The sequence below is a fragment of the Salmo salar genome, chromosome 02 (assembly GCF_965601325.2).
Source record: "Salmo salar chromosome 02, fSalSal1, whole genome shotgun sequence".
Lineage (NCBI taxonomy): Eukaryota > Metazoa > Chordata > Actinopteri > Salmoniformes > Salmonidae > Salmo > Salmo salar.
Genome location: NC_138292.1, coordinates 69880434 through 69889311, shown reverse-complemented (window position 1 = coordinate 69889311; position 8878 = coordinate 69880434). Strand labels below are relative to the sequence as shown.

Here is an 8878-nt window from a genome sequence, read left to right as displayed (position 1 = left end):
ACCAGCAAAGCACCCCCACACCATCACACATCCTCCATGCTTCACGGTGGGAACCACACATGCGGAGATAATCCGTTCACCAAAATCTCAGATTTCAACCGGTCTAATGTCCATTGCTTGTGTTTCTTGGCCCAAGCAAGTCTCTTCTTCTTATTGGTGTCCTTTAGTAATGGTGTCTTTGCAGCAATTCGACCATGAAGGCCTGATTCACGCAATCTCCTCTGAACAGTTGATGTTGAGATGTTGCTTGAAGTCTGTGAAACATTTATTTGGGCTGCAATTTGTGAGGCTGGTTACTCTAATGAACTTATCCTCTGCAGCAGAGGTAACTCTTGGTCTTCCTTTCCTGTGGCGGTCATGAGAGCCAGTTTCATCATAACGCTTGATGGTTTTTGCGACTGCACTTGAAAAAACTTTCAAAGATCTTGACATTTTCCGTATTGACTGACCTTCATGTCTTAAATTAATGATGGACTGTCGTTTGTCTTTCCTTAGTTGAGCAGTTCTCGCCATAATATGGACTTGGTCTTTTACCGAGTAGAGCTATCTTCTGCATACCACCCTACCTTGTCACAACACAACTGATTGGCGCAAACGCATTAAGAAGGGAAGAAATTCCACAAATTAACTCTTAACAAGGCACACCTGTTCATTGAAATACATTCCAGGTGACTACCTCATGAAGCTGGTTCAGAGAATACCAAGGCTGCGGCCCAAACACTTAAAAGACACACCCTTCCCCACTTACCCTCACCTTATGCCCTTGGGGGAACCCCCGTCGCCATCTTGGGGGGTGATCCAAATGATTTGCCAAGCAAGGGAAGTTTGCAATGTAAGCCCCTCAGCCCTTATTTTTAGTCAGCATTACGAGTGTGCAATTATGTTCACTCCGGGGCCTGAAACTCCCCATAATTCAATTTGCGCCGATTGTATATCCACTAAGAAAAGTCTGTGAAAACTTAAAAACAACATCAATAGAGAAGTTATTATACAAGTATACAAGTGAAAAATAATGCAAATAGGTTAGAAATTGTGCTACTCATACACATGACGGCACAAACACGTGTCGTAAAAAAGTAAATATGTTTTTGTTTGGTTCTTTTGGAAATTGTAGAAATAAAACATTTGGAAAAAAGAAAGGAAAACGCCGCACACTGCTGCTCATGCTCCCAGGTGATATTTATTTACATTTCGACCCTTAGGTCTTCAACAGGCATCCATATCCCAGGTGGGCGTGGAAGGTCCTATAAATAGGGGCAGTACTCTGTAACATCACTTCCTGAAACAGGAGTTAAAAAATGTATAACAGTTTCACAATATTAACATTCAATGTATCAAAATATATGATCATACACAGAGAATGTCATAAATATTTATAGTAATATACATACACATTCAAAATTCAATTAGGATAAAAAAAAACACAATTTAGAATTATTGAAACTATAAAAACGTTTTCAAGTCAAGCTCCTCTTTAAGGCCAAGAGGAGACCATGTGTTGAGCCTGTGGATCCAGAAAGATTCCCTTTGAAGAAGTTTCCTCTCAATGTCCCCTCCCCTGCAGGACATCTTCACCATTTCTATTCCAATGTATCTCAGAGAACTAAAAGGATGTCCAGCTTGTACAAAATGAGCAGCAACCGGATTTTTTGTCTCACCTGTCCGTATATTGCTGCGGTGCTCACTGATCCGTGTCTTAAGGCTTCTATGGGTTTTCCCTATGTAAGACAGACCACAAGGACATGTCAACATGTAAATAACATTGGTGGACATGAAGGTAATCAGGCCCTTGATCTTAAATCTTTGTCCTGTGCAGGGGTGTGTAAATGAGTTGCATTTGTACGTGAAGCTGCATTGAGCACATCGGCCACATTTGTAATTACTCTCCGGAACCTTGTCCAAATTTTTTTCCCTTTTCTCTGGTGGGTAATCAGATTTAACCACAGTATCTCTCATGTTTGGGGTCTTTTAAAAACCATACGTGGAGGATATTTAAAAATGGGTTTCAATTGTGGGTCAGTATCAATAATGTACCAGTGCTTCCTTATATGTCCTTAAATGCCTTCCCCAATGGTGAGCATTGGGTAAAGCATGATGGGACATGTTCTGCTTTTTCTTTTTCTCTTGGTTTTAAGCTTTCCAACTGTGTTAGTCCTTCAAAACGATCATTGGCATGTTTTACCCAATTGTCTTTGTACCCCCCTTTCCTTAATCTTTGTGTGAGGTCCGTGGTCTGTCTCTGATAAGCAGCATCAGAGCTGCATATTCTTCTGATACGACTGAATTGGCTGATAGGTAGACTTTTAATAAGTGGACGTGGATGAAAGCTGTCACCTCTAAGGAGGGTATTCCTGTCCGTAGGTTTCCTATAGAGATCTGTAGGGATGTTTGTCCTTAATAACCATCACATCAAGAAAACTGATTTGTGATAGGTCATAGTTAAAACCTCTTGACGGTCGCCTAGGATAGGGGGCGCTACAGCGATTTTTGAAATAAATTCGTGCTCATTTTAAACGGCCTCCTACTCAAACTCAGAAGCTAGGATATGCATATAATTAATACTTGTGGATAGAAAACACCCTAAAGTTTCTAAAACTGTTTGAATGGTGTCTGAGTATAACAGAACTCATATGGCAGTCAAAACCCCGAGACAGATCGTAACAGGATGTGGAATTCTGAATTGCGGACTCAACTTCATCACTTTGCCTATAAATCACACCGTGAGATATGGTTCATTGAGCACTTCCTATTGCTTCCACTAGATGTCCCCAGTCTTACAAAGTGGTTTGATCCTTCTACTGTGAAAACTGACAGAATGAGAGTCTGTGGAACGTGGTCACATGGGGAGGGCCATCACCAATTATGACGCCGGCGCCCCTGGCTACCCTCCCCTTTCGAAACGTTTTGAAAGACAATGCAATCGTCCCCCTTGAATGTTATTGGAGCTCTGGTTGAAAAAGGCCCTAAAGATTTATGTTGTACAACGTTTGACATGTTTGAACGAACTTAAATAAAAAAAAAAAATCCATTTTGGTAAGAGAGGAGTCCCGCGCACGACGGTACTTTTGGTGCAGCCTTCAGAACGTGCTAACAAGAAGACATAAAGGATTAACTTTTTCGAACGAAAATACATTTGTTGTGGACCTGGGATTCCTGGAAGTGCCTTCTGATGAAGATAATCAAAGGTAAGGGATTATTGACAATTGTATACAAGACTATATTTGATATGCGATTGTTCCAAGATGGCGCTGACCTGTATTGCTAGCCTATTTTTCTGAGTATCGCATCCCCTTTTATCGCAAAGTGTGATTACCCAGTAAAGTTCTTTTTAAATCTGGCATTGCAGGTGCTTTCAAGAGATGCTAATCTATAAATCTTAGAATGACAATATTACATTTTAAAAATGTTTTCGAATAGTAATTTAGTAAATTGTAGCGCTGTTTCACCGGACGCATTTGAGGGAAAATAGTCAACGTCACGCGCCGATGTAAAATGCTGTTTTTATATATAAATATGAACTTTATCGAACAAAAGAATGCATGTATTGTGTAACATGATGTCCTAGGAGTGTCATCTGATGAAGATTGTCAAAGGTTAGTGCTGCATTTAGCTGTTTTTTGGTTATTTGTGATGCATGTGGTTGGTCGGAAAATGGCTATGTGGCTACTTTTACGATATACTCCTCTAACATAATCTAATGTTTTGCTTTTGCTGTAAAGCCTTTTTGAAATCGGACAACGTGGTTCGATTCAGGAGAGGTGTATCTATAAAACGATATAAAATAGTCCTATATTTGGAAGAATTAAAAAAAAAAAAAAAAAAATTGTTATGCAAATGGCGATAGGATTTTAAAACTGGATGTCAGCCCGTCCAGAGGTTAATGGTGAAGTGAAGGTGTTCATTCATAAAGTTAAGATAAGCATGGATTTCCAAAAGTTCTTCCTGGGTGCCTGTATAGATCAAGAAAATGTCATCCAAATATCTCCAAATTAGGAGAATATTGGAGAGAAAAGGGTTAAGGTCTGAATTCAGCACCACCTGTTTTTCAAACATTCCTAGATATAGGTTAGTATAATTAGGAGCCATAGTGCTCCCCATCGCTGTCCCTTTGGTCTGGAGGAAGAAGTCTCCTCTGAAGAGAAAATAGTTGGAGGGTAGTGCCAGTTCAGCCAAGTCCACAATACAATTGGTGCTGGGTAGAGCATTAGGAGGATGTTTATTGAGGTAGAACATGAGGGCCTCTAGACTGCCCTGATAGGGGATGTTAGTATATAGACTGGTAACATCAAAAGTACACAGAATAGAATTTTCAGGTATATGGACAACAGATTTGTAAAAATTGATCAAATCAATAGAGTCTCTAGTATACGTGGGGAGGGAGATCACCCAGGGTCTCACAAAATGGTCTACAAAGGTAGAGATATTCTCTGTCAGAGATCCATTACTACTCACAATGGGCCTGCCTGGTATAGGTGGTGTCATGCTCTTGTGAATTTTGGGTAGAGTGTATATTACAGGTGTGGTTGGGCAGTCAACTTTCATATGCTCATATTCTGTCTTTGTAATTTCCACTTCATTCAACAATTTTTACAATTTATCATGGATCAGAGACTTGAATTGATTAGTAGGGTCCTTTGGGAGTCTTTTGTAAAATTCATCATCACTAAGTTGTCTCAGAATGTCCTTTTCATAGTCTACTGCATTTAGTATCACTATTGCACCTCATTTGTACATGTAGGTAGGGGTGAAGTGACTATGCATAGATAATAAACAGCGAGTACAAAACAAATGGAGGGGAGAGGGTTGTCAATGTAAATAGTCCAGTGGGCATTTGATTAATTGTTCAGCAGTCTTATGGCTTGGAGCCTTTTGGTCCTTAACACCATCTCCGGTAGCGCTCTGGTACTGCTTGCCGTGCGGTAGCAGAGAAAACAGTCTATGACTTGGGTGACTGTAGTCTCTGACAATTTTATGGGCTTTTCTCTGACACCGCCTATTATATAGGTCCTGGATGGCATGAAGCTTGGCCCCAGTGATATACTGGGCCGTACGCATTACCCTCTGTATGGTCAGATGCCGAGCAGTTGCCATACCAGGCGGTGGTGCAACCGGTCAGGATGCTCTCGATGGTGCAGCTGTATAACTTTTTGAGGATCTGGGGACCCATGCCAAATCTTTTAAGTCTCCTGAGGGGGAAAAGGTTTTGTTGTGCCCTCTTCATGACTGTCTTAGTGTGTTTGGACCATGATAGTTCGTTGGTGATGTGGACACCAAGGAACTTGAAACTCTCGACCCGCTCCACTACAGCCCCGTCGATGTTAATGGGGGCCTGTTCGGCCCACCTTTTCCTGTAGTCCACGATCAGTTCCTTTGTCTTGCTCACACTGAGGGAGAGGTTGTTGTCCTGGCACCACACTGCCAGTTCTCTGACCTCCACCCTATAGGCTGTTTCGTCATTGTCGGTGATCAGACTATTTGTGTCATCAGCAAACTTAACCTTGGGATAGGGGGCAGTATCGGGAAGTTTGGATGAATGAGGTGCCCAATGTAAACTGCCTGTTACTCAGGCACAGAAGCTAGGATATGCATATGCATGGATAGAAAACACTCTAAAGTTTCCAAAACTGTTAAAATAATGTCTGTGAGTATAACAGAATTGATATGGCAGGTGAAAACCTGAGAAAAATCCATCCAGGAAGTGGGATTTTTTGATGTGAGTGGTTTTTCATTGAAAGCCTATTGATTATCTAATGGGTTAGGGCCCAAATTGCAGTTCCTATGGCTTCCACTAGATGTCACCAGTCTTTAGACATTGTTTCAGGCTTGTTTTCTGAAAAATGAAGAAGAATGAGACCTTTCTGTCAGGGGACTGGGGAATCATGCAGTACTGGTTTGTGCACGTGACTGTGTGTGCGCCCTTCGTTGTTTTTCCTTTCTATTGAATACGCTATTGTCCAGTTGAAATATTATCGATTATTTAGACAATTGACAACCTGTGGATTAATTATAAACATCATTTGACATGTTTCGACAAACTTTACCGGTACTATTATGATCTATTCGTCTGCATGTTTTGACCACCTTTGAGCCAGTGGATTACTGAATAAAACGCGCCAACAAAACAGAGTTTTTGGTATATGAAAAGGGACTTTATTGAACAAAATGACCATTTGTTATGTTGCTGGGACCCTTGTGATTGCAACCAGATGAAGATCTTCATAGGTAAGTGATTCATTTATCGCTATTTCTGACTTTCGTGACTCCTCTACTTGGTTGGAAAATGTTTGTATGCTTTTGTAAGCGGGGCGCTGTCTTCAGATAATCGCATGGTATGCTTTCGCCGTAAAGCCTTTTTGAAATCTGACAAAGCGGCTGGATTAAGAAGAAGTTAATCTTTATGTCGATATATAACACTTGTATTTTTATGAATGTTTGTTATGACTATTTCTGTCATTTGAATTTGGCGCTCTGCAATTTCACCGGATGTTGTCGAGGTGGGTCGCTAGCGGCACGCCTAGCCTAGAGAGGTTTTAACCACACACAGCAATGGTGTTGGTCAGGTGGCCTACTCCCTTCTCATGGTCTCCTGAGGGTTGGAAAACAAAATAGATTAGTTGAAAGGCACACTTCAGGTCAGGATTTGATAAACCCTAAACTAATATAGAAAATAATGTTTTCAAGAATTAACTTCTCTACATTTTCAAACATGCAACAGCTCCCTTACAGCTCTGTCCCCTGAAGGAATATAATCATTCTCTATTGTACGTCTTCTGACGATTATTACGTTACATTTAGAAAGGTCAAATGTGAGTGTGTGTGTGTCTGCCTGCCTGTCAGTCAGTCAGTTGCTATTCAAACTACAGTCTACCTCAATCAGTAGTGCGTTGCATGGCGATGAACTTGGCTGACTTCTTCCTGGCCTAAGCGATGGTCAGAAGTCTGCACTGAGGGGTGAAGGACAGCAGCAGGAACTGATAGGTGCTCACCTCTCCTGTAATATATTGAGGAGGGACCACAATAGAAGTGTTTAATGCAGAATAAAGCATCTCTCATGATGATTGGATGTCAAATAAATCCTTGCCAATAGTTGAGAAGAGATGCTGTTGCTAGGCTAGTCCCAGATCTGCAAGTCCACTCACCCACATCTACGAATCATAGATCAGGGGGTCAATCTGAAATTATAGAAAGGATTATCGGAGAGAGAGAATTCACCATCAGAGTAGGAGTGCTGATCTGGGATCATATTGACTCTGTCCATATAATACTAGTATTCATTATGATCTGACCTTTGGTAAATTCTTAGTCTGGATTGTTGTCTTGGGTCAAAATGGACCCTGTACATTTATGAAATCTGATTATTAAAGGAGGGGTCACCTGCTACCACCGTAGTAGTACCTAATACATATAGAATACTTGTATCAGATGTTATAGATGCATTTGAAATGATGAGTTTGGTAGCCTAGTGGTTAGAGTATTGGGCCAGTAAACAAAAGATTGATGGATTGAATCCCCGAGCTGACAAGGTAAAAATATTTTGTTCTGCCCTGGAGCAAAGCAGTTAACCCACTGTTCCCCGGGTGCCGAATATGTTGATTAAGGCAGCCCCCCGCACCTCTCTGATTCAGAGGTGTTGGGAAATACCTAGTCAGTTGTACAACTGAATGCCTTCAACTGAAATGTGTCTTCCACACTTAACCCAACCCCTCTGAATCAGAGAGGTGCAGGGGGCTGCCGTAATCAACATCCACGTCTTCAGCTCTCAGGGTATAGTGGGTTAACTTCTTTGCTCCGTGGCAGAACGACAGATTTTTATGTTGCCAGCTCGGGGATTCAATCCAGTTACCTTTCAGTTACTGGCCCAATGCTCTAACCATTAGGCTACGTGCCGCCAATGTAGGAGCTCCCTAGGTGAACCCTCCTTACCTTTACTCGACTCAGGTTTAGATATGCTGTCCATGTATCTCCTTTCTTGCCACGACTGAAAAAATATAAAGACATCTAAATACATGTACAGTTGAAGTCAGAAGTTTACATACACTTAGGTTGGAGTCATTAAAACTCGCTTTTCAACCATTCCAAATTTCTTGTTAACCTGTTGGGGCTAGGGGGCAGTATTTTCACGGCTGGATAAAAAAACGTACCCGATTTAATCTGGTTACTAATCCTACCCAGTAACTAGAATATGCATATACTTATTATATATGGATAGAAAACACCCTAAAGTTTCTAAAACTGTTTGAATGGTGTCTGTGAGTATAACAGAACTCATTTGGCAGGCAAAACCCTGAGACATTTTCTGACAGGAAGTGGATACCTGATGTGTTGAATTACCTTTAAGCCTATGCCATTGAAACACACAGGGGTTGATTAAGGTGTATTCAAAGTACTTGTTTTGCTCTTTATCTAATATACTAAGAATATACTGAAGTACAAAAAATGTGTGCCAATGTGTGCCAAAATAGATCATTTAAATGTATTTAATATACATAATGCAAATAAAATACATGTAATTTATTTCTTTAAAATTGCTCCAATTTAGATCATTTTAAATATACTTAGGTATATTTGTCACAGACATACTTAAATGTAATAAAATATATTAATTTAAGTATATTTAAATATATTTGTTCTGCTTGGGACAGCTATGAATATGAACAAGGAAATGAACAATGCACACCAGGAAAAACCTTCGGAAGCTACTTATTGTGAATTGTTATATAGCAATTTGTAAATGTCTATACATTGGATAGCAAAGGATAGGAGAAATATGATTACTGAAAAGTTATGAATGAGACCATACCTACCACAGACCAGAGAAAGACCACCAACACACTTCGTGCTGTTCTCAAGGCGGTTGTTGCATCTCCCACCCTACAGC

General features: G+C 40.6%; 1 long non-coding RNA gene across 1 annotated transcript; it reads right to left on the bottom strand.

Annotated features, from left to right (window-relative positions):
• Positions 1 to 3881: 3881 nt before the first annotated feature.
• On the bottom strand, positions 3882 to 8878 carry LOC106599835 (uncharacterized). Its single transcript, XR_006762237.2, has 5 exons — positions 8805 to 8878; positions 7924 to 7978; positions 7140 to 7172; positions 6869 to 6991; positions 3882 to 6586 (listed from the first exon to the last, which is right to left on the bottom strand). It is a non-coding gene; the product is annotated as an uncharacterized LOC106599835 (long non-coding RNA).